This window comes from Bradysia coprophila, assembly GCF_014529535.1.
Source record: "Bradysia coprophila strain Holo2 chromosome X unlocalized genomic scaffold, BU_Bcop_v1 contig_38, whole genome shotgun sequence".
In the NCBI taxonomy this organism is placed as follows: Eukaryota; Metazoa; Arthropoda; class Insecta; order Diptera; family Sciaridae; genus Bradysia; species Bradysia coprophila.
Genome location: NW_023503327.1, coordinates 214,041 through 239,580, shown reverse-complemented (window position 1 = coordinate 239,580; position 25,540 = coordinate 214,041). Strand labels below are relative to the sequence as shown.

At 34.2% G+C, this 25,540-nt stretch overlaps 1 protein-coding gene across 5 annotated transcripts in view; it reads left to right on the top strand.

Moving 5' to 3' along the window:
• LOC119069596 (RNA-binding protein Nova-1) overlaps nucleotides 1-25,540 on the top strand; it is a 55,016-nt gene that overhangs the window by 24,191 nt on the left and 5,285 nt on the right. The window lies entirely within an intron of this gene.

Sequence of the window (25,540 nt, the reverse complement as noted above, 5' to 3'; positions counted from 1 at the left end):
TTGGATAAGTGGACCAGCTGAAAACGAGCCGAAGCAAATTTATATCTTTTGACTGACATCCGCCAAATGACAAATGAAATTTAAAAATCGAATTTTTATTGGAACGTCAAATTTTCGATTTTCAACTTGTCTAGCACCACAGGCCTTTTAATCAAAATTTCAACCGCCATTTTCGACCATCACTTTTTACCACGGATTAAGAATTTTGAATCTTATGAGGCTCTCGGTCTATAAGTGAATGTGGGCGGAACTTACGGAATCAAAAGGAAGAAAATGTGTAACCCAGTTGTGTGAAAAAACATAGCTCATTCGTTATGTTGTCGTAGGTGTGATGATGCCTGAAACGTTTACAGAAGTTTTATGAACTGGAAAGTTGATGAAAATTGTTGCCTTCAACCATGCCACTTGCCCAGTAATTTACCAATCAAATTTTACTATCCCCTTAAATCGGGCATATTATTTTAGTGTCACAAGTACATGACTGATGGGGTCGTTTTTATTTCAATATTTTCTTCTATTCAAATTAAATTTATTTTCTCCATAATCTTCTGGATCATAAAACTCTTTTATTTCGAAATTGTTAAAAGGAAATGTAAATCGTCAGCGTTGGGTTTATGTCTACACAACCAAAGTTTATAATGTTTCGTATTTCTCTTTTCGAAAATCGATCTATAATCCCACTTATCTGGAAAAGAAGATTTTTTTTTTCGTTTTATAATATAAAATTGCCAAATATTTGATGCCAACAGAACCGAGATGAACATACTCTCGTCTATCTGAAGAAACAAACTATCGAAGTGTATCCATCCATTGTAAATATTGAAAAGAAATTCGAAGAAAAAAAAAATTATCACAAAAATAGCCAATTGATAAGCAATGCTTCGGGGTTTTTATCAGCGAATTCTCCAATTAAATGGCTTCTTCAGAGATTGTTAAATAAAATAAAGTTTTCTACTTGAAACTGATAAAACTGTTTGACCTACTTAAATCCGAAAAATGCCAACTCTTAAAAATATAATGTGTGTGTGTGTGTGCGCGCTGCATTATAATAGAATTTATTTTCTGATAGATTCTATGCACATAGTATGTACCATGAAAACATAGAAAAAAAATATTTCCCGAAACTCTACAGACGAAAAACTTGAAAAAGAAGAACAGAAATCTTTTCCGTGTTTCGGTGAATATGCAACTGCTACCACGAATTCGTTAACATTTTCTTCACCACAAAACATGTTTGTCTGAAATTGCTCATTCCAATGCAGACCGACAGACAAGCTCTATCGACAAATTTTATATTTTCTCGAATTTCGTTATCCAATTGAATTTGAATATATCTACGGGAAACCACACACAAATATTTTGTCATATTTTTAGATTTTGAATAAATTATGTTGCTACTGGTTGTCACACGGCGACTGGCGATGATAATTGAATTTTTATTTTATTTGCTATTCATCAACAGAACATTGTTTAGAAACAACGTCAAGTGATGGCAAACTAACCGTGGTAACTAGAGGTTATTAAGATATTTCGGATTCAAATATCCAATTTCAATTTTATGGATGACACTCGACACTATTTATTGAAAGTTTGCATTTAGAAGGTGTTTGCTCATAAGAAATATTGCTCCAACAATTCTCACGACACACTCTTTAATTTCAGCTTGAAAATCTACTAGCTCAATATACGGTCCAATTTGCAAGTGATTTTCATTTTTGTAATTAAGGAGGCACTTGGAAGACAGACTAATTTGTTGTTCATTCGTCTGTTAACAATTTCCGTAAATTTTCTTCAGAAATTTTTAACGACGTCGCATAAAGGCTCCCTGGTACTCTTTTTTAATCAAACGTCCAATTATTAGATGCTATTCATCGTATTATAACTTTGTTACATTGGTTAGTATTAAAAATTAGTTGTGGCAACGTCGACAGTATGACGAATCGGTAATGTGATGTGAGTCTGGAAATATCAATTCAATTTTGAGTTTCAAATTCTGGTAAACTTCTAAACACATAGATTCATAGATGAATAATGTCCGTTGCTATTAACGTTCCGTCCTTTCTACTAACGAAATGTGATTTGATTGAGCTATTTTCCACCGAGTACGAATGCTCACAAACGAACCATGAATTGAATAATTTAAAATTCGTTATTATGATGAACTGGCTTTGATGTTCAGCTCTATTCAATTTGACGTTTTTCTTTTTGGTATAATTGATTAAAACCCTCTACGGGGAAAATATATGAAAAGAAACTTCGCATGAAAAAATGGGAAATGCAATTTGTACTTCAATTACGTCATACGTATCTAATCCTGTGTGATAGAAAAAAATGAAACGTTATTGAGTCGACGAGTCGAGATGCGACGACATATACGTTAAGCTATGTGGCTGTGGTGTGGTATTATTATGAAATCTGTTACTTCATTTAGTCATTTCGTACTGTTGTTGCTGTTTTGCAATCTATATCATTCCTCTACTATCACGCTGCCAGACATTTTATTTAAGAAATAAAATCGTTTTCCTCTTACTTTCAAGAAATTCCCTTCTCACTTGACTGACTGGAATTTACTGCAGAAGTTTTAACAGTTTTTCTCAGGGCTTACTTTAGAGAATTTTAATTCTGAAAATTCTGAAAAAATTCCGAAAAAGTTCTGAAAAATTCCGAAAAATTATTTCAGAATTTTTCGGAACTTTTTCGGAATTTTTTCAGACTTTTCGGAATTTTCAGAATTAAAATTCTCTAAAGTAAGCCCTGGTTTTTCTGCATAGGACCATATTATAACTAGAGCTCATACATAGCTATAATGATTGACTGGATTATTATTGGGCCTTGCCTGTTATCTGGTCGTTAAACTGAGATAAATAAATAAATAAATAAACAAAGAACTTAAGTTCTTTGGCCATAAGAGATGCAATTTGATGAATGTAATGTAATCCAAGAATTCAAATTGTTCATTGGAAAAAACATCCTCAATTTATTGTCAACATTCAATGTGATCATCGTACTGTATCCATATCGACGATTTCCAACCATTTTTTTGTTTGTTTGTTGTGTGTGCACAATTCGGAAGCAAATTATCTTGATTTTGGTTTTACAATGAACCATTATAGAAAAACCGAAAATAATTTCGTTTTAAATGTCGGAAATATTAACAATTTATTGTGGAAATGGCTGAAATTTTACCCGACAAAAAATTCATTTTTTTTTTCAAATTCTCTTGCCATCACCGGATAAATAAATTGTATTATTTTCGTTAAATTTTATCAACACAGCCGATAGCTATGTACACTTAAGCCTGGGACACAGGTGTAATTATTTTGTGCAGAGTGAACACCTATCAATAGATCGTATCGCATATTTCCATAACAATTTTTCCCATTAAAATTACATTCAAATTAAACATTTTTAAGATACGAAATGACGAATTAACCACAGAAACTGAAGCAAACCAAATACAACAAAAAAAAAACCATTTAGAAAGGTAGTTATAACGTAACGTCGGTTCATACTTTAAAACGATTTATGTGTGTCACATCGAACAAAATAGCATAATTTTCGTTGTTTTATTTTGCCCGGGCTTGATTGATGGTACCAATTTTTTTTTTCTCTTTCTTCTTCTTCGTTCACTGTGTTTCAGTAAGTGATTTATAAAATCTCTATGGTTTTGGCAAACGATCAAGAAATATTTTTACAAAAAGCATAAAATATATTATGTCATATAATATGGGTTTTTTTTAAAGCATCGGCCCAATATGCGAACGATATAGGTATATATGTACGTACACACTGAAGCATTCAATAATTTTGTTTCGTCGTTGTTTTCATTTATTGAAAAGCGAAGTTTTATTTAACCAGGAAAATCTAAGAAAAAATGATGTGAAAATTTCTGTTAGATTTTTTTCGTCTTCTGTTTATAAACGAGCCATCAGAACAGTCGGAGCGTTTGCTGCGACTGAGCCCCGTACAAACCCGTATATCTATTGCGTACGTGACCCTAGTGCGTCTGTCACCCTACTTTGACCGTAAGCCTATTGCGCCGGTTAATGTAGTTAAAGTAAAATTATTATGTAATGTGTACATCTTACAAATTGGGCATAGCGCAATTACGAAGCCCCGTACGACGTTCCTTTCAAATGAAACAAAAATTTCAAATCGCCCTAAAATTTTATTTTTTTGAAGAACCTAGTATCGGCCTCAGTCCGAGGACCCAAATTTAAAATTTTTTCAACTACATTCTATTCGGCCTTTGATTACCTCCCAAATGAAACAAAAATTACGAAAAACGGATGAAATTTGCTCGAGTTATATGTAAAATACACATAGGGCCCTAGTAGTGGCCTTAGTCCAAGGACCCAAATTTAATTTTTTTTCAACAACATTCTATTCGGCCTTTGATTACCTTCCAAATGAAACAAAAATTACGAAAAACGAATGAAATTTACTCGAGTTCTATGTAAAATACACATAGGGCCCTAGTAGCATTTCACTTCTAAGGCCCTAACTCACGGCCCACTCACCCGATTTTAAAAAACGTTTTTTTCCTGGATTGGTATTGACAATACCTATCATTTGCCGTCATTTACATTTCCATCGTTTATTTTGCCATAAATATCACCAAAAGACCTTAAATCACTTAGGTGGCCCTAACTCACGAAGGGCCGACCCGAATATGCCCATCTTCGAACTTAGCCTCACTATTTCGACTATCTTTCAGGGAAAAAAAATTTTTTGAAATCGGATTTGATTTACTCAAGATATCGACGTGACAGACGGACAGACGGACAGACGGACAGACAAAATTTTTATTGCAGATTCGTCATCTATGAACATAGGCAAACACTTTGCCCTTACCGTCTGCTTCGAATTCCATCAATTACACACGGCATCGTAATCCTATAAGCCCCTTTGTACTTCGTACGGGGCTAAAAAGAAGAAGATAGAATACAGTTCGACGTACGGGATGATATCATTATTTTAAGTTAATTAGGACACAAGTCATAAAAGGAATATGGAAAGGCGGCAAAAAGAAAATAATAATGTAGTCTCGTAGCGTGGCGCCAATGATAGTTGAACTCTCATATATTATGTGAACAGAACTAGGGCGATCAGGCTAAAAAAAGCCATGTTGTGCAAAATTATCATAACCAAAGAAATAGTTATTTGTTTACCGAGTGGTGAAAATGAGAAATTTTACCCAGATCGCCAGAGCTTAGAGAATTCCTTATTTTTCCAGCGACTTGAACGTTTTTCATATTGTGAGTTGTGAGATTAACAGTTTTTCTCCACGAAATGAAAACATGAATTCGTTATAAGGGATCGTCCATAAATTGCGCAACGCTTTTTCAGTGCTGTCATCAAAATTTAAATCCTAAATAAATCGAGAACTACGCGTTCTGTGAAGTTAAAAATAAACCTTATCCCCATATTTTGGGGTAATATATAGGTTTCCCAGACGTACTCTTTTTAGAGTACATGTACTCTTTGTTTGACATCGCAAGTACTTTTACCGACTGCGGCTAGCCTGCTACAGATATCCCAAAAAAGATAAATTCAACGACGATCGGCTTTGTATGAAAAGCTCAGATGCGGCTTCGCATCTTTTGTTTTAAATTTTTCTTACGGTACTTTCCTCTGTAGCGCAATTGCAGCGTAAATTTATCTTTTTTGTGATAGCTGTACTATTTCATTGATTTTGCACTCTTTGTACTCTTTTTCAGCAGGGAAGTGAAATTCTTATATTCTTTACCGCACGAGCTGAAAATTCTGACATACATTTTGTGTCAAAATTTCATTTCACCGGCTTTACTAGGCTTTAAAAGGTGAAAAACAAGTTTCGCTGCGTGGCAATAGAATCACTTTTTTACTAAAGTAATTTTACAAGTTTCACAAGAGATTTCTTTTAGTAAGATATTGAAGGGGGCAAAGAACACTTTCTTTCAAAATGTCGGGAACGATTTGAAATTTTTGATGCAAAGTTGGTTTTGCAAACACCTAATTTGTACAGCAGAACAACGGCATTTATGTTAGTAGTTGAAATAATGGCTTCAATTGAGAAAATTCGAATTTTAGTAATCTAAGTGCCGTTTTGATGGCAGTTAAAACACTTGAAATATTGTTACAGTTAAGACCAATCATTTGACTGCTAAATTGAAGCCTGAACATATGCGCCAAAAAATGTATATTTTCGATGATAACTTTGTACTCACATTCTTTTTGGACAAAGAACATCCATAGATGTCAAGAGGTGGTAACTTTTCATTGAGAAATAGAAACGCTTGTGGTAATCATCAATAAATGCTAAGTCATTAAAGCATAAAACGATGTTATACTTCGTCCAAAAAGAATTAAGTACAAAGCTATTACTGAAAAAAGATTTCTTATTGACTTTTTCCTACTTTATCAACCGTACTCTTTTGTACTCTTTTTCAAGTCAAAATTGTACTCTTTTTGAAATTTTCGATCTGGGAACCCTAGTAATATAGGTGTAGTGGGTAGAACATCACAGGACGCTTATTTTTCGAGTTAATTAAGATTTAATTTTGATGACAGTACTGAAATGTACTCTAAACAATTTTACAAACAAAAACAAAGGGGCAGTCAAATTGAGAAAGATTATATTTTTGCCCCACGTTATCAGGCGCAATTTTCTCATAACATTTTGAATGGAGAAAATAAGGTTAATCCCTCTGCACACATAAAAAGAAATATTCTGCTCAAACGCTGCGCCTATTTCAGCCGTAAGATATTTTCTTAAAGCTTCTGAAATTCTTAAAATTCAATGATTTTTATTGAAATCTGTTGCTGTTCTAAAAAGGTACACCGCAAAAATGCTTTGAGCAATAAAAGTTATAATAACAAACCAGTCAAAAAGAAGACAATAAAAATGGACAAACACATTCACTCGACGATATCTAAAAGATGTATTGTCTGGCTGGTATTATTTAAGTAACTCAAAATAATTTGGAAAATATTCTCGTTTTCTAGAGCAGGTTTTTCTTCCCGAAACTTGAATAGAATGATAATTAAATTGTACGATGGACACATGTAATTAAGATAAAAACAACAATGGCTACACAGACCAGCACGACCATCCTTGAAACTATTAAGAGAAATAAGTAAGATGACCGAAGTTTCGTAGAATCATTAATTGTAATAGATTGCATTCGGATCGTTTGACCACAGACTTAGTATTGTAATTTAATCTCATTGGTTTTTACTTTGGGTTTTCGTGCCTGGAATCAATATGTATCAGCGCACTCCTAGCAATCAATTAGACTTGACATATGTCAACGGGCAGTTTGTGACTTGCTTCAAATCTACACTGAAATAGTCCAATAATTTAATAGTTATGCAAACTCCTAGGAATGTCATACAACCCCATGCATTCACGGTATGCGTCGTACAGGTCTCGGTAAAATATTAACACGATAAAATTGTCGAAAGTTCAGAAGACAAAATTCGTTTACATAGGAAACATTTGCTATACGAAATGCGACCAACCAGAAAACGAAACTCGTTAAATTTCACATTTCATTGAATGTAACTAATTAAGTGACAACAATCCAAACATTACATTTTAAATCAAAACATTTCACTACAAAAACATACAAATAGACAATGACTTATTCATTGTTAAAAAAAAAAAAAAACGACAACCAACCATAATAAGTTCTATGTATATTTTATGACCAAAGACCATACAAGCAACTCTCTGCACAACGACTCACATTATACAATACACATAGTTCCGCTTATTACAACTTTTCTGATCCAATCAAACGTTTCAGTTAGAATGACCATCTACATTTTGACATATTAAATAATGGGATTATGATTATGCGGGCACTGGCTATGGCCAACATTTATGGTACCAATGTACATCACATGGTGTACTATAATGTCGGCCACAGGCTTAAATCAATGTCTTTATTTTATCGTATAATTTTCCAACTTGAAGATTTAATTCATTCATAATTATAGTTTCGTTTTATATTGGATTATGTCAGTTATATTTGACAAAAGCGAACGTTTAACATTAATGCCGTGTGTACATATATAGAGAGATAAAAACGAATCTAGAAAATGTTCTTTTAAGAGAGATATTAATTTGTTGAAATAGCGATGTGTGTAATTACTTCCATTTGTGTAAGCTGGCCGTAATGTTGAGTTTGTCGTTTTTTGGACCAATCCCCTTTACATTTATGCACACCGAATGGTCGTTCAGTTGTTAATTTTTGTCCTGAATTTGGTATATTACATGCTTTAAGTACTGAAACTGAATGTATAGTGTTCGTGCAACTTTTATAATATAGTTCATGCAACGGAAAGATTTAAAGTGCACTTTTCAACCTTGTCGAGCAGGTAAAATATTAAGAGCAATGTTTCTTGAACCGAATCGGTTCTGCTCAGATTAATTTTAATTTTTCGAGAGCAATTATCCGATGGATTTTAGTACCATCGAGTCTATTGTTGTCATTCGAATTGTGAATGCTTAATAGAAACTGCCTAAAGTTATGACTAGATTGTAGACAGGAAAATTATTACTAGGCCAACGCACTTCAAGCAAAAGAAATCATAGTCGAAAGCCGCCAAATAGCGCACTTTTTTTGTAAGAAATGGTTTTTTACAGTTGTGTGCCACACTGTCAAGTCTCAGTACTATCATGCTTGAAGTGAAGTGAAGTCCTGCAGCTGCTAAGACTATTTAAATTTGTTTTTTTTTTTCGTTCATTCAAAACTCAACCTTCAAAACTTGATTATTGAGTTCTTGAATTTATTCTGATTTTTAGAGATTATGAAATTATCACGAAGGTTACATGCGATGGCACCATACAGATCAATATTAGATTCAGCTTGAAGTTACAATAATTTTGACCAATAGGCCGATAATTAGTTATAAAGACTTAGGATTTTTATATTCTGGTGGTCAAGAAAACGAAATTATTTTTCACTGTTGTTGGAGCTGAACGCCTCAACTGCCGTAGGTTAGAAAAATAGAATCTTTTTGTTCCAATTTCTAAAAATGTTTCTTATGCAAGGTACTGCAATCAGTGACATTTAACTTCTTTGATTACAATCAGTCCTCCTTATACCTACTATTTCAGTTACAACTCCATTTACTACTTCATGCATTGACAGTAATTTTATTGAAATCATCTGTTACCCTGTCAAATATCTGATTGTCTAATCGAGTCTAATGTCATTTCCTACTTGAATCTCTCCAGTTTGTTAGCTACTCAGAGTCATAGTCGACTTAGCGTAGTAGAAACATTTATTTGATTCGGTATAGATCTCTTCGTTTGGTGAAACTGATGACGGAAACGTGAGGAATGGTGGGGAAAAGTGTGCAAACTAATTGAAACCAACTTCATAATTTCACATAGTAATGAATAAGTGAGTGCGTCCAATTCTTTGAAATGAATGTAAATGAACTAAATACGGGGAATTCCCTTAGAAGCAAAGTTGGTTGTCATTAGTTTGCACACGAAACCGAACCGTCGATCGTCACGCCAGCGGTCATTTTAGTGATCTATTTCTTTTCTCTTTCTTTAACCCGTGAGATTGAACCAATGTAGTAGATTTAGTATAATGTATGTCGTGTACCATGTGCGCAATGAAAGTGTAAAACAGGTATGGTCTGTTGTCCGCCCGGAGGACATAAAAATTTTATTTTCGTACTTAAACGCACTCATTTTCATATTATTTTGACATAAAATGTGAGTGCGTTTAAGACGAATTCCCCGATCGACCATACCTGTTCTAGACTTTCATTGCATGTGCGTACTTAAATGCCAAATCGAGTCTAAGAAACTCAAGTAAAATCGAGATTGAATTCGTGGTATTTGATAAAAAGGAAAATTGTTCCTATCGTAGTTTTTACAGAGTGTGTTTCCGTTGGAATAATTTACCTGAACACAGGAATGGGAACAGAAAAGGGACAATGGAATAGAAATTCCACATTTTTAATTGATAATATCACCTGCGATCGATCATTTTCCCTTTGCTTCAATGCGTCGATTGTTAATCCAAAGCCACATCATCGCATCGGTAGAAATAGTGAAAAACTATGATGTTGCTGGCCATGACACAAAAAGTTTGTTTTTTTTTATAAATATAAATTTTTACAAAACATGAAATATAATACAACAAGTCACTAAATATGTGCGCGCGGTATATATACTAATGCATAAACAATTTTTCTGTTTTTATTTTATTGTATAAAAATGGAGAGGAAAAAAAATGATTTAATTGGCGACTACACACGTTTTCAAAGTTGTTTGTGCTGATCTCTCATCGGTTATAGGTTTCCTTTTTTTTTATTCATATCTCTGCGATGTTGTTAAGTCATAACTACAAATTAATTTGAACGAAGAAAAAAAAAATCAAGAAAAACTGAGCATGAAATTGACAATGCGCGTGTTGCATACTTGCATTAAAGAATGCAGTGTACGGTGTAACTGGTTAACCTTGAAACAAAAACCTGCACTTGCTTAAGCAAGTTGGAAAAAAAAATCTATTATATTTAGCTATGAAGCAGACTTTCTCTAGGTCACTTCTCATTCATAACAAACATAAGTATTTTATAACCGATGGGATGTAATTAAGTGCATGCAACTGATAATCGCTTATTGTATAACATTTTCATTTCAATATACATCATAATGCGATGGAGATTATCTAGAAATAAAATTTAAAATCCGATTGGTAATTCGATTTTATTTATTTTTTTAAATTTAAAATCCCGACCGTGTTCGGTTTAAAAACTCCGTGAAACATGCGAATTGTATATTCGACCGATGTGAATGAAAATTTCAATGAATTTGATATTTTTATTGCAACTAATTGGCCACTTATACAGATAGGGAAAAAAATAACACTACAACACCACAACTACACACTCGTTTGGCAAACGGTTCAGAAATTCCATCTTTTATTTAGTAACTCACAGCCATACAAAATTCACATACATATATATACAGCACACAGTTGTTGTGAACTAATCTCGAATAAAAGTGAATCCGACCTAGTTTCACTTCGAAATAAATATTTTATAATAAATTTTACTAAAAATAACCTTCATTTTCCGTGCTAAGTGAATTTCAAATTAATTTCTACGACCGATCACGACAATAAGATAAAACAATTTTGTTATTACAGAGGAGATGCACCGAGGAAAATGTGTTGATTGGGCTAGGATTTGTTTCGGGATTTATTTTGTTAGTAAGGGCCTCAACGTCAAATTTTTGTATTGAACTTTCGGTCAAGTTTCTTCCCACTTCTGTCGATTTCGTTGGATTTCCTGGAATTTTCCTAAGTGATAACGTCGAACAAAATCAAACGGCCCATTTGATTCCCCTTTCACTTTTAGAGAATACTTATCTGTTTCGATATGTTGTTGTCACGTTATGGTGTAAGCGACTCAAAAGTAACCTCATGTCAGAGTGTCGTGAAAATGGTTTTTCAATTATAACTCAAAGCTCTAGCATTTTAAAATGTTATTAGTTTGTAGGACAATGCGCCATTGAAATACATACAGGTAAAGTCACCAGTTGGTTCATAAGCACCTACGGGAATTATGTAACTAAATGAACTAAATCTAAAATATGGTAGATTTTCCGGCTAAGCTGCAGTTTAGCAATCAATAACATTTATACGCGGAACTGACTGTGTGGTGTTACAATTGGCATGTCCTGCCACCACATTAATATTTTCAAGCACCGGTTTAAGCATAGTGTCATGATGCCATTCGTTGTAGAAATTCATACACAAGTTTTAGACAGTAGCCAGTACCTCTGTTGGAGGGTTTATCATCAAAAGTTGAAAAATTTCAAATGTCCCAGCTTTCACCTTTTCCAGGTTTTAATTCTAGATAAATAATATTCAAGTCCCGCCGGTGTTTAAAGTGAAATATTTACATAGTTTCGTCTGTACCGCTAGCTCAAATAATTTATCAGTTAGTCGCACCAAAAATGTATCTTAACTGCGCGTATTTTTCGCTGTGTGTACATCGTCTAAATATGACCTAACACGTCACATAACATAATATTTCGGTTGCAAATTGAATGTAGGTAAACTTCGAACATTAGATGAAATTATTTAGTCACCGCACACTCTACTTACTCTCAAAGTTCTAAATATGCAATTCGATTTCTCTTTCTTGACATTACAGTGAACGACATCTCAAATGTCTCACTGTCAAATTTTTCTGAGAATTTTATTGTGTCATTGCAAATTCACAATGACATTCTCTGAAAAAAATGACAGTGAGACATTTGAGATGTCGTTCACTGTATTCCAACAAAAACACAGACCCAATTGTATCGTCGTACACTTGCTGCGAAAAAGAACAATAGTATGTTGTGTTACAAGTATTGTAATGTTGATTTTTTCAGCACTAGACCCAAGTTTTCCTTACGAGCGGAGCGAGTAAGGAAAATTGGGTCGTGTGCTGAAAAAATCTCATTACAATACTTGTAACACATCATGCTTTGTGCCAACCGAGAATTGAAATAGACAAGAGCACAAAAAATCATAATTTTCATTGTAAACAATCACTCTTCAAATTTGATCGATCACATTGCTTTGCATTTTCTAAAACGAATGTTGTAATAACTCATACAAATTCCATATCAACACTGCTTTGAGTGTTGTAATATCACATCAAACGGGTGCTGAAATAAGTCACTTTACAACATTAAAATGAGTGCTGAAAAGAGTCGTATTTCAATTCTCGGTGGCACAAAATATATTATCAATGTCGGATGATAGAAGCCACATACGCACACCTGTTGGCTGCACTGGCAGTGAAAATTATCAAGAAATAATTGAAGATGATAAGGTGTTGTATCGCTATTCAAAATCCACCCACCAAGCAATGATGAGCATCTATTTATAGAGGACCGAACCAAGCTCACTGGAAATGGGACTTTTAATGCGATTTTCGAGTTCAATGAAAAGCTTCTAACCACAACTTGAAATAAGTGGATTACGCTCTCTCAAAACTAACAATTTTCTCCGAAATCTACATAAATACCATGCATCTGATGGACCGTACAATTTCATACAAAGCGTTGCTAAAAAGCTGGTTGGAGAAAGTTATTTAATTTTGTGGTAATATTCTGCAGATTTGACGTTCAGTTTCATCAAATTATATAAAAACATAGCTAACGCCGACCCGTACGAAACACCTATTCGTATAAAAAGCCTTTAATGTGAAACTCTTTATTTCTCTTACTTCATAGTCTTCTCTACTGAAAAGATATTCGCCCTTTAAAATCACTTACGTTATCCACTCTTTGCCTTGTTATCATATACAACTAAATTGCCGGAGGCAATATAGACAGCCCCGTACGAAGACAAATTTCATAAATTCCTATTTAAACAGCTATATACCGCTATATTTAACTATATTTCACTATAAATAAACATTTCACAGATGAATATATGCTATTATATAGCTCTATATGCCTGTATATAGCTCAATATGGGTGAATATAGATATATATAGATGTCCGTATATGGAATCCCTGAAACCCCTCACACTTAACACATTATTTCCATGTTAACAGAAACTCTCTAAGTATCATTTTTCCCAAGATATTTCTATTTTACTAAAATCCAATATGGCCGCCGGCAGCCATTTTGTTAGAAGACCGGAAATAGTACCGACGCTTTACATTCGTTAATACCTTTCAAACAAAAAAAAATTCATGAAATTCGGTCAAAATTTACTCGAGATATTGTCAAAATACACCACGTTCACTGTACTTCCGAGTAGCCAGATAAGAGCTCACTCCAAGAGACCTAGCTCAAGCTCCGGAGAACATAATTTCATAAAAAAATTTTCCCTGATTGGTACGGTCAATACCTATCTAATAAAGCTAAAACAGACGAAATATGTTCAAATTTGGCCGACCTACAAGCAAAAACTGCTTGCCGCCCTGTGCCTGTTCCACACCAAGGGGTCTAACTCACGAGTCGGTCATCCAATTTTCATAAACTTTTTTTTTTGTCGATCGGTATTGTAAATACCTTTTATTTGACGTATCACTTACAAGTTTAACGTTTAAATGTCCGGAGATATCTTCGAAAAACCGTAAAGCACTTATTGGGCCACAGCTCGGGAGGGGTCGATCCAAAATCACTCATCTTCGAACTTAGCCTGTCTTTTGACATTACCAAACGTATGCGTAAACCTATAAGACCCCAGTACTTCGTACGGGTCTAATAACTTATTCCTAGGGGCACTTAATGTTGTTCCATTAGATGAAGTTCTTGTGCACACTTTGTAGAACATCTCGGATATGTACAGTCTAATATATCTAGAAAGGTACAATGAAGGGTAGTGCAAACGAACAATTATGGTTTCAACAGTTTTGTTCAAATATTTTATTTCGGCTAAGTTTGGCCAATGAAGATCCACTGCAACACCTGACAGCATTTCCCATATTTCATGCAGAAATCATTGAATCTATGTCTCGATGAAATTATTTTTCTCAAATCGATTTCTAGATCAGTTCGTTGATTACTCGCACACATTCTGGGACAACATTTTTAATAGTCCCCATATATACAACCATCAAACCAGTAGCGGAAGATACACATTCCTCATACAGTTCTTTAATCGAAATCTTTTCCTGATAACCAACATACGTTTCGTTTCCACTTTATCAATACTGGATTTCGCCATGGTATGTGATCGAAAAAATGTTGAAACGAACAGGTTTCTTTTAATGTTCGAACAAATTCAAATATTTCATCTTCCATCTGCTTGATTTAAATTTAGAATGAAGCGTCCTTGAATAAGTGACTGTGGCACATATATTACATCAAAATATATAAAAAAAAACCATTTCATTTGAATGGAAGTTAACTCTTTAAACTAAGGTGTGACTCGATGATGATTTTTTTCTCTTTTTCTTTGGGGGCCTTTTTTTGTGTTCCGGAGGAGGATTGAAGATAATCAGTTTTCTATCGCATAGTATACCGGTGTGTATACAATCCCCACCCCAATCCCAAATGTGTGAGCATCAGATGGTATTTCGTGCAGTAGTTTTTTCTTCTTCTCTCTGTTACGTCAATCCACTTTTCTAATGCTGTGTATAACGCCATGTATATAAACTATAATGAGAGACTCTCGTATATAGCATACACAATAGCAACAAACGATTTCATTTGGAATGGCGTTACATAACCCGAAAAAAATCGATTCCTTTATCAGTAAACAGGTATAATAATAGGGCACACACTATTGTACAATTCTCATAAATTAATGAAAATATCAAAACCATTAAAATGGTAACAAATAACAGAAATTGTGAATTATTAAAATCAAAAATTAGTTTTCGGCTTTGTTCCGAGTATTGAGTTCTGCTAATAATAAATCAGGTAACTTGCTCGCCCTACTGAAACGATTGTATATAGAATGGAATGCCTATTACCTAACGACTAAACGATACACAAGTCCCCATTTGTATTAAGCGAATCTCCATTCAAAATGACGAAGTAAACGATAAACGGTTGTGATGTACCCATTCACAATATTATATTGGGTTTTAATAAAGACAGAACTAATGAAAATTAAATTAACTTAGGAAAGCAATTAGTAGTCCAATCGAGCGAAAACAATGGTGTGTTCGAATTCTATGTTTGTCTTCGTAATATACTTCTGGCTCATATATAAATTTACGGCGGGCGTTTACGAACTAATTGCATTGGAATATTCGAGCTCAAATTTTACATTTAAGCACGTACACGGTAGATGGAAGAGCAACTACACATTTACCTTAAAATTTATTTAACTTCTCCAACATTATACCACTGACTGTCGACACAGTATAAAGTATATATAAATTGCTTCATGGTGGGAACTTGTAACTTTAGCTTTCAGTTGTAGATATTAGGATGTATTGGATACAAAACGTAACGAATTGACTATTTACAATACTTAATTAGCAGCATTTTAGATAAGATAAACAGAATCCATTTCGCTTCTGCTTGGATATTATAAACATTGTTCGGTCGAAAATGTTGGGCGATGAACGTGTGCCATTCAGAAACGCGTTCGATATGGAATTGTTAATTAAGATCAACCGTCACTAATCAGAGTGCATTATGCTTTCGAATTCAGCCGTGTATGACACGGCAGGATGAATGTGTATGTGGTTGAAATATTGCCACAGAACGTGACAATTGGAGTTAATAGAGACGAATTAGATATTGATGCGAAGCTTACACCCATCATCTTTTACTGCGGTAACTGGGTAATGTCAGGCACGACACAAAACAAGGATAAATAAAAACAGGCTCAGGTCGAGGCAGGGAAAATTATGTGACTTGTGGGCAGTAGAGGACCATTAACAATTTCCTTGGCTTCAGAATGAGTGGAATCTCCATTAGTAATTCGAAAAAAGCTTAAAATTCGAAAAAAGCTTAAAATTCGAAATGAACAGTTTTGACTTCAAATCGCTTTCCTTCGCTGGTCAATTGTCCTGTGGTACAGGAGCATTTCATGTTTTCTCTTTCAACACTGCGTTTGTATTCATGGTGCCATTAGAACTTAGAACGTACGATCCCGACTTCTCGACCATCCAATAAGGTATTAAAACACCTCTAGCAGGCAGGGTAGTAATAACCACTTCAACCTACAAACTTTGAGCCAAGATAAAAATAATAAATTGAAGCTTGGTGTGTAAATAGATGGACTGAAATTGCTGCGGTGAATTTTTCTTTAAGTTCGATAAAAGACGTAAATGAGAGCCGTCCGTCCTCTAGTTTATTTTTGTTAACAAATTCTATTCTACAAAATCGTCATCATCATAAGGGGGTGTCGGGTGGTAAATCAGCCTCACTTAAATCCAATGTTCATATCCCCAACATCCCCAACTTGTTTTTGACTACCAATCAAAAAATGCCACTAAAACTCTGGTTGAGATGGTGATGATCGATCAGATCTTTAACGTATAAAAGGTTGCATCACCTCCATCACCAAATCGATGAGGAATGTTTATCACCTCATGATCGTCGTAATTAGTTGAAGCAATTTTCTTCGTTGCAAACGAGTTCATTTCGAATTTTTCAAAATTTATCTTATTGGCCACGTCGTCCCGATCGCAATGCAAAATTCATATTTGCGAGCACATCATTATACATAAACATCATTCGGTTGACATTTTTCACTTTCAATTAGCATTTTTTGGCATATTACGTCGAATGCCATTTCATTTGATGGACTTGTTATGCAAACGGCCAGCCTTTACTAAATCAATTAATTTATTTAATTTCAAACGGAGCATAAAATATTGCAGCGCAGCAAAATGAACGTCATTTATATTGTTGTTTAGCGCGCGTAACATTGAAACGTTCCTCTAGCAAATGATTTGCATCGAACAAGTGAATAACTACTGCTCTACTGCACTATTAATTTGAAAAATAAGAGGCTAAATGCAAACACTGCAACGCATTAAAAAGGTTGTTCTAATTTTAACATTTCGATGTGTGTAGGTAGAGGTAGGCATATATATGTAGATCGGTGAGCTGAGCGCTCATTTATGCATAGCTACATACGTCGACTCGTCCGCATAAAGGCGAAAAGTATTTTACATGAATAATATCACTAGACATTTTCACATTACTTACGAACCATAATTACACAACAAGTTGTTGTTATTGAACTAATTTTTTTTTCTCTTCTGTTTCGGTATGTTTGTTGGTATGGTTTTGTTGGTTTGCTAATTCTTTTTTTTTTCTTTTTTCATTTTCAACTTTTCGACGTGGAAAATTGTTAAAAATAAATTTTACAAAACTTTTTCCGACTGTAAAAACTGAATGGTTTTTAGTTGAGTTAAAATGGGAATGGAAATAGAATTCTTGCTTGACGAATTTTCATTACAATTACAATTAATGCTCTGCGACGTATGGGAGTTTGAAATAGGGAAATTTTCACTTATAATTATAGACGAGGCGGATAAATTAGAAAGTCGACCGAAAGAAAATCCTTTGAAAAAAGGACATTTTTTTCATCAGAAAATACTAAAAAAAATCCTTGGAAATCCTTAAAAAAAATTCAAGAATTAAAATCCATGAAAAACTATGCAACAAACCCAGCGAAAGCTCAGAAAATCCTTTTACATTCAGGCTGGCCAAAAACGTCACATTCTCTCACCAGTTTTTCTGAATTTTTCTTCCCACTTTCTCGTCTAAGTTTTGTTAATTTTTGTTCGGTATGTGAACCTGAGCCTGAATATAAAACAGTGTATGTTACTCGGACCACAAAGGTGTTTTTTTGACCCAGGTGGTGAAGACATCCGAGGATGGAGCGGAACGGAGTGACCTAGTGTGACCTAGTGACACACTCAATACTATATTGTCAACGAAATTTAAAAAAAAATTTTTAATTGTTATCTCCCTATTACTTTGAATGGGGATTAACTTATAATTATCAGGTTTTACGTGAACTTTTGACTATAGGTTAGGGTCTCAATTTCCAGGAGTTTTCATTTTTCTTCCTAGAAACAATGTCTGGTGCCGGTCAGGGGTTTTAACTTTAGACGCAATTCGAAACACTTTAACACCTATTACGCCAGTAATCCTCCTTTATTTTTGGTTTTCTTTTTTTGATTTTTGAAACTGAAATTTTAGGAATTTTTAAAAGTTTTTTCAACATTTTTCCACATTCATTCTTTAGGAAAAATGAGGAAACTTTTTTTTCCAAAAAAAGATCCCAGTTTCATACACTTGTGATGTAATGTAGATTTTAACTTTAAAATAGCTGTGTAAGCCAGCGAACCGCATTGGCTATATTGACTTGTCCATTTGTAACTGCCCAAAAAGCTTCCAGCTACATCCTCAAGAAATTTTACTCAAGCTCTAGTTAGATCCAATTTCGTTACACAACAAACTTGAATATAACGCAAACAACAATCTTCACCATAACATTTTCTATGCGAGGGTTTCTGACCTATATAAAATGTCACTTGTTCGTTGAAACTGGATACGCGCATCCATACAATTAATAAGAGATGAATAAATAAAATTCCCCGTGCACTAAATGCACAGTGAAAACAATAGATCGTATAAATACAATTAATGGCACATACTCATCCCGAACATTTACGCCTGGCGAGGATTTAAAAAAAAATGTTTTGTTCAATAAGTGTATAAGGCGAATTCTCTGTACCAATCGACAAAATGTAACGTGGTAACGGCAACGACACTATCTCAAATCGAATTGGTACCGATGTACCATTTTGAGAGAATTTTGTTTTTATCAAGTTGATTTTACATATCAGCGCCGTATGGTGTAGCGTTTAAATTAAATTAATTATGCTATACCATACCATACCATGTCGATGCGATGGTTTTCCTTCGCCAATATTCGCAATTTCAATAAGGCTTTCTTAATTTAACTTGAATTAAATTAATTTTTTCTGCAAAATAAATTAATTTATATTATCAAAACTGATCTAATAATTTTTTGATAGGTCGTGTCCAGCCGAAATTAAAATTCAAAATAAATAAAGTGATTCGAACTGAACCGATTGTAGCGTCTGTACCATGGGTTCACGATAGAATTACCGATAAAACGTTCCACTATCTATGTTTTCCGTACGGGAGCTATTAACCCTAGCCACATTCGACGAAAAACCCATCGTACTGCATGTGCTATACGTACGGTTGAAACATCCATATTGTATGGACTAGATTTGGCTTTGCACATCATGACCTATTTCAGTGTTTCAGTGTTTGAGTTGCACATAATAGTTATTTTACGTGCGGTGTATAACTCTAAGCTGCAATGCACTTTTTTTGCCTCAGAAAAAGATTCTTTTTTTTTGTTTATTTATATTAATAGTTATAACTGGGACAATGTAAATTCATGTTTTTGTTTCGTTTCGTTTTTATGTAATAATTATTTATGTAAATTGGATTTGGTTTAGTTCTATATTTTGCACACTTCTTATGCGGACGATTTTGGGTCAGCAAACGGTTGGTGTGGTTTATATGTTGTTGGTCATCGTTTTTCGTTTGTCATTGGGACAAAAAAAAAAAATGACTTCTAACCGATAAACACGCGACAGTGCTTGTCAGGAGGGAAAGGAATCTAATGCAAGTGTTTGATTCATCTTAGTGTATGAGTTGGGAATGAGTGACGAATAATTCTTCTCTGTTCGTTCGATGTTTGTTGGAAATACGGAAACGTACAAGAGGCTTGTTTTAGAATTAACTAATTTTCGTGAATACTTCGTCAAACCCTTAACATAACACACTAATAGACCAATATTCGGCTTTCCATTGCTGGAATATTAGAAAATGTGCGATCAATTCATAACCAGAATTCGCTTCTATTTTCAAATTTAAGTTGGCCCGAATCAAAATTCTCTCTAGCAACCTAACTACTACTTTATTAAGGTGGTACCTATGCAACGAAGTGTTTGCATATTACATTTTAAATTACTCAACAGTGCAAGATTCTACAAACAAAGCAAAAAGATGGTATTTTGACAGCATCAAAACGAAGTTTGTTTGCTCAAGAGAGTATTGTTTCAATGAATATCAAAACTGCCTATACTTGTTTATACGGTTGAAGATGCTACACGCACGCCAACGGTAGTGGTAAAACCATATAAAGACATATAAACCGTTTTGATTGTTTGTGTGGATCAGCTGAGAAACAGCTGAAGCAAAGTCATGCTGAAATTTCACGGCCTCTGACTGTAGTGAAAATTGAAAAAAAAAGTTTTCGGAAATTTTCACTAATTTCACGTAATTTCGCCCATTTTCTTTATTGGCCTGACCTGATCCTGTTCAGGTTCCTCATTAAAATCACATTGAATACAACCGGACCAGATTACATTTTGACTACGGACTTTACTATATGAATAGACAAATGCATAGAAACAGGACATTTGATTGGCCTATTCGAAAATAAGCTAAATGAATGAAATGTCAGTTTTATTATAATTCGCTAATGTGAGACATGCCCCTTTCCTGCATACAACAGTTCTTATGCAGTTTCTATGAATAATTTCTACAACAAAACATTAGTATCTAAGGGCATTATACCCACAAAAAAAATTAGTGAAATGATGATGTATCTGCAAGTATGTAGTTTTCCTTAGTCACTTGCAAGCACATTATTATTATCACATGCAAGCATATTTTATGACATGCAGCCGTTTATTACTTCGGACGAGGTTAAGTATAATATATGCTAGCAGACTCACTAAATCGGAACAGGAGGACTTCATATCATTTTTTGATGCATTATGTTGCATGTTAACGACAAAATGCAAAATTTTATCGACGTCCCTGGAACTTATAGTATTTATGCATCCTCATATGTATGTGATGTATGCTAGGAAAATTATGCTACTTGCAGTCACATGAATTTTTCGTTGACGACGGAAGCATTCCCTATATGTGAACACTCTGAGGTGCCATAAGACTAAGAAATCAATTTTTTTTTTGGGCAAAAAATGACAGAAATTTATTAAAATTTAATCTGAAACTCGCATTATGTTGAGTGTGAATGTGTTACACTAATTTCCATCCGTTCGTACCGTTAACATGTCGCGAAATCCACTCAAAAATGCAAAATCTTACTTCTGTATGGGATATAACTTCAAATTCAACTGTCAACAGACAATTTTACGTCATCTACACCGTGTAGTCTAAGACTTTATACCTACATTTAAACCGTGTTTACTCTCGTTACAACAGAGAGCGTCTGCTAAACAGACAACGAAAAGACATTACCGTTTTGTTTGCATTAAATTGTCGTTTATATAATTGAAGGCTTAAGAAATTTGCTACTGAAATTACAATTAGCATACATGAGAAACCATTAATGGTTATAGTTTTGTTTGTGACAATGATAGCTGTAATGGTTATCCGTTTTGTTTATTGTTTCGTTGTAATCTTGCGATAATATCTAGATATACAGAAAGCAGGACACAGAAAGGTATCGACAACTATATATATATATAACCGATTGCACACAATGCAACACCATGATGATGACCACATATTAGCACATTAATCATAAAATTAAAGTTGAAATCATTGAGTTAAGGTCTTGATTTCGTATGACATCATCCATTTCGACCATATAAAATATGCAGCGAAATAAAACGCTTTGTCATATAAGCAATTCGTTTTATAATCTAAATGACGTGTTAGACTGTGCGATATGACAAAACGTTTTAAACAAAAAGAAATCTGAGTGCAAGTTTCATCACACAACAAGTGCAAAATCAGTGGAAGCTGTCAGGCATAAGGTACCTATGTCTTTCAATAAAATCTACTTGCTCTGAAACCGATGACGGTAATTAGGGGGAATGGTACTGGATAGAACGCTGAATTAAAAAAAAACAGCATCCAATTGAACCATGTGCGCTATCATTTAGTATTTTCGTTCAATGACATTAATTAATCTCAAATTTCATTACATCAAAAATTATTTATTTTCGCCCAATATCAACAATTCATACAATGCATACCACCACCCAAAACACTATATATATGTATTGCCAGTATGTATTATAATATCTATACAAATGTGCGGCATAAATTGTCAATTTATTTTGTGTTCTAATGCCGTAGTGTGATAGCTCAGCTGCTATCTAATATCATCCAGAAAACGTTAACTCAATTTCGTATCACTTTATTTTAATATATTGTGTGTGACACACATGGTGAGAGACAGGCATGGAGAAGGAGAGAAGGAGAGAGTGAGAGAGGGAGAGGCGACTAGATGATTACATACTGTATAATGTATAACAGCGAATGGATCGAATAAATAAGTGCGTATTGATTCAACCCAATTTCGATATATGGGTATATATATTGATGTTAATCAATTAAACAGAAAGAAATAAATTTCAATTTCTCAACTGTTAAAAAAGAGCATTGCCGTGCTAGCTCGTTCAACGTTGTCGATTAAGACCACTGCATGATCTGGGGTATACCGAACGGAAACCGATTTAAAGTTGGATCCTGATTGCTAAGGAATCCGAAATTTATTTGTATCAGACCATAGTCCACATCTGACTTCGCGTGTGCAAATTATGTTTTCTTCCCGGTATTCGATTCAAGATTTACCGGATTTCCCGGTATCCAAAAATGTAAAAGTGACTTCCCGCTACATACATTTCCCGCTGGTTTGGGCAGCTATAATTCGATTTCCCGGTATATTAACATTTTTTCAGATAGAAATAATTTGCACACTCGTCTGACTGCGCCTTATCACACCTGATTCCCAGTGAAATATTTACCAAATTTATCCAAGATTTATGCGAAATTTTTCCCAAAAAAATTGCCAAGAATAGTCCCTGGACCGTCCCGTATTCGTATTCATTTATAATATAACACAGTCAACTGAGCTATTTAAATTTTGCGTTGAAGCTAATGTCTGTTCGTACTGCATTCTTTCTCGAGGCTCGTCTTTTATGTTCCCCGTTATTTTCCACTGCAACTACTTATTTTCGAGTGCAGACCCTGCAAATTCCGCTGAAAATGCTTCTTCCGCCGCTTATAACCCAGATAATATTGTTTTCTGTGTCGACAAAAACAATGTTTTCCGTAAAACTTTCGTCGTGAAAATTTGGGGTGAACCGCTCCACTCGTGAGCAGAGTGTTTTGGTTGGTATGCCATTTATTTCCCCAGGAACACAGTGTGTCGTTGAAACTACTTTTTTCGGTTAAATTTCTCGTTAAATTTCTAATTTCATGAAAACACTTAATAAAATTTACATTTCAAATTGTCTACTGCATTGCATCACATTGAACTTTGTGTATTTATTTAGCCTATCCAATCATTACCAATAAATTTCCAGATAACCTATTAAACTCGTCGTCGTCGTTTTTCTTTGGATATTTTACAAGTGATACACTTATAAATTGAATGAATTACTGTATTCGGTGTACATATAAAAATGAAAATATGCGAGAAATATCTGCCAGTAATTTGTTTACATGGATTTTCGACTTGGGGGAAATTGATACGTTATAATCACGGTGTACCCGTCGGGTCGAGAATATTGAATTATTATGTTTATTGCTCGAAATTACATAAACTCTTCGGGGGTTTTGCAGATAGATTTTAATTACAAATGCATTTTGAAAGATATTTCATCAACGAAACGCTTTTTCCTTCGTCAGTGTTGTCTCTGTACCATAACACAGCAATAACACAGGTAAAGCTTGCCTATGACCGTCGTGACATTAAATTCGTCAAAGGATGATCACATTTTACGCTCAATCAGAAACCGATTAGTTGACTCATCTCGTTTTAAATGTTTATTTCGACGAGCTCGAGGCGCCTAAATCAATTATATTTTCGTTCGGTACAGCAGCGAATGAAAATATATCAAGTGTTTAACCTCGCACCGACGGCTATGTCATCTGTTATCGATACGAAAATAAATGATGAACTTTGACTTGTGCTGACGTTTCGCATATAGCCAAATTTTTGGTAAAACAATTAAAGTAGAATCAAGTATTGATGATTTTGCCTCTCTGTTTGACTTATGTCACAACTAGCTTCGGTGCTAGATAGAGCATTGATCAATCTGTACAAAACACTCTGATCGAAGGATTTTAGTGAAAATAAAATAAAATTTTCAGTTGCTTAACTACATCTGAGAGAAACATTACTTTCGGAAGCTTGCACAATGTTTTCAGTTGTATACACTTCGACAGCAAAAGAAAATCCATTTCGTTTTCCGGTGAACCAAAGAAAGGGTGATATTCATTCTAAAATCATCAGAGTCATTAGCATTATGACCTTTCACAATTTAAATGTCAAGACATTTTGTATGAACAATGAACATGCATATTTTTCAGTTTGTTTGTTCGTTTTAACCAAATAGGAATGGGTAGCGAAGAAGGTGGAATTATAAAGTTCTAATTTATTTTGCGGTTAATTCTCAGTAGTTTCCGAATCACCGTCGGGTATTCTATATATATAATATGGAAGAGTGAAACCAAGCGAATTGGGTTAATAGTTCGGGGTGCTATTGCATATGTGCAAAATATATATTCTCTACAATATTACCGCACAGAATTTACAGTGGCTTTTTTCTCTGCACAAATCGATGGACATAGTTCCATTCACAGCAGTTCTAAATCCGACCGAAAAGTTTAACCACTTTGCCCCAATTTCTGTACATTTTTTTTTGTTGCAAAACATGATATTACAATGTTGTACCAATATTTGACATGTTCTTTAATACTTAGAAAAATGCAAGCAGACTATTTGATGGAGTTCCAATACATCCGAAATTTTGTGACATTTTTTTCTACAAATATTTTCGTTGAAAGCGGTGACTCAAACCGTTTTTGTCTTTCTGAATATCAAACTTAAATTCAACGACTTTGCCATACTTTTAGATTTCAAACTTAGTTTTATATTGATAGTTGAGGTGGATTGATAAGACGTTGTCAGCACAATTATTGAAACTACTCTAATGAAAATAAGTTTTTTTGTTCGTTAACTTACGAAATGACAATAGCTATAGGGCTCATCGCTTACTTTTAGC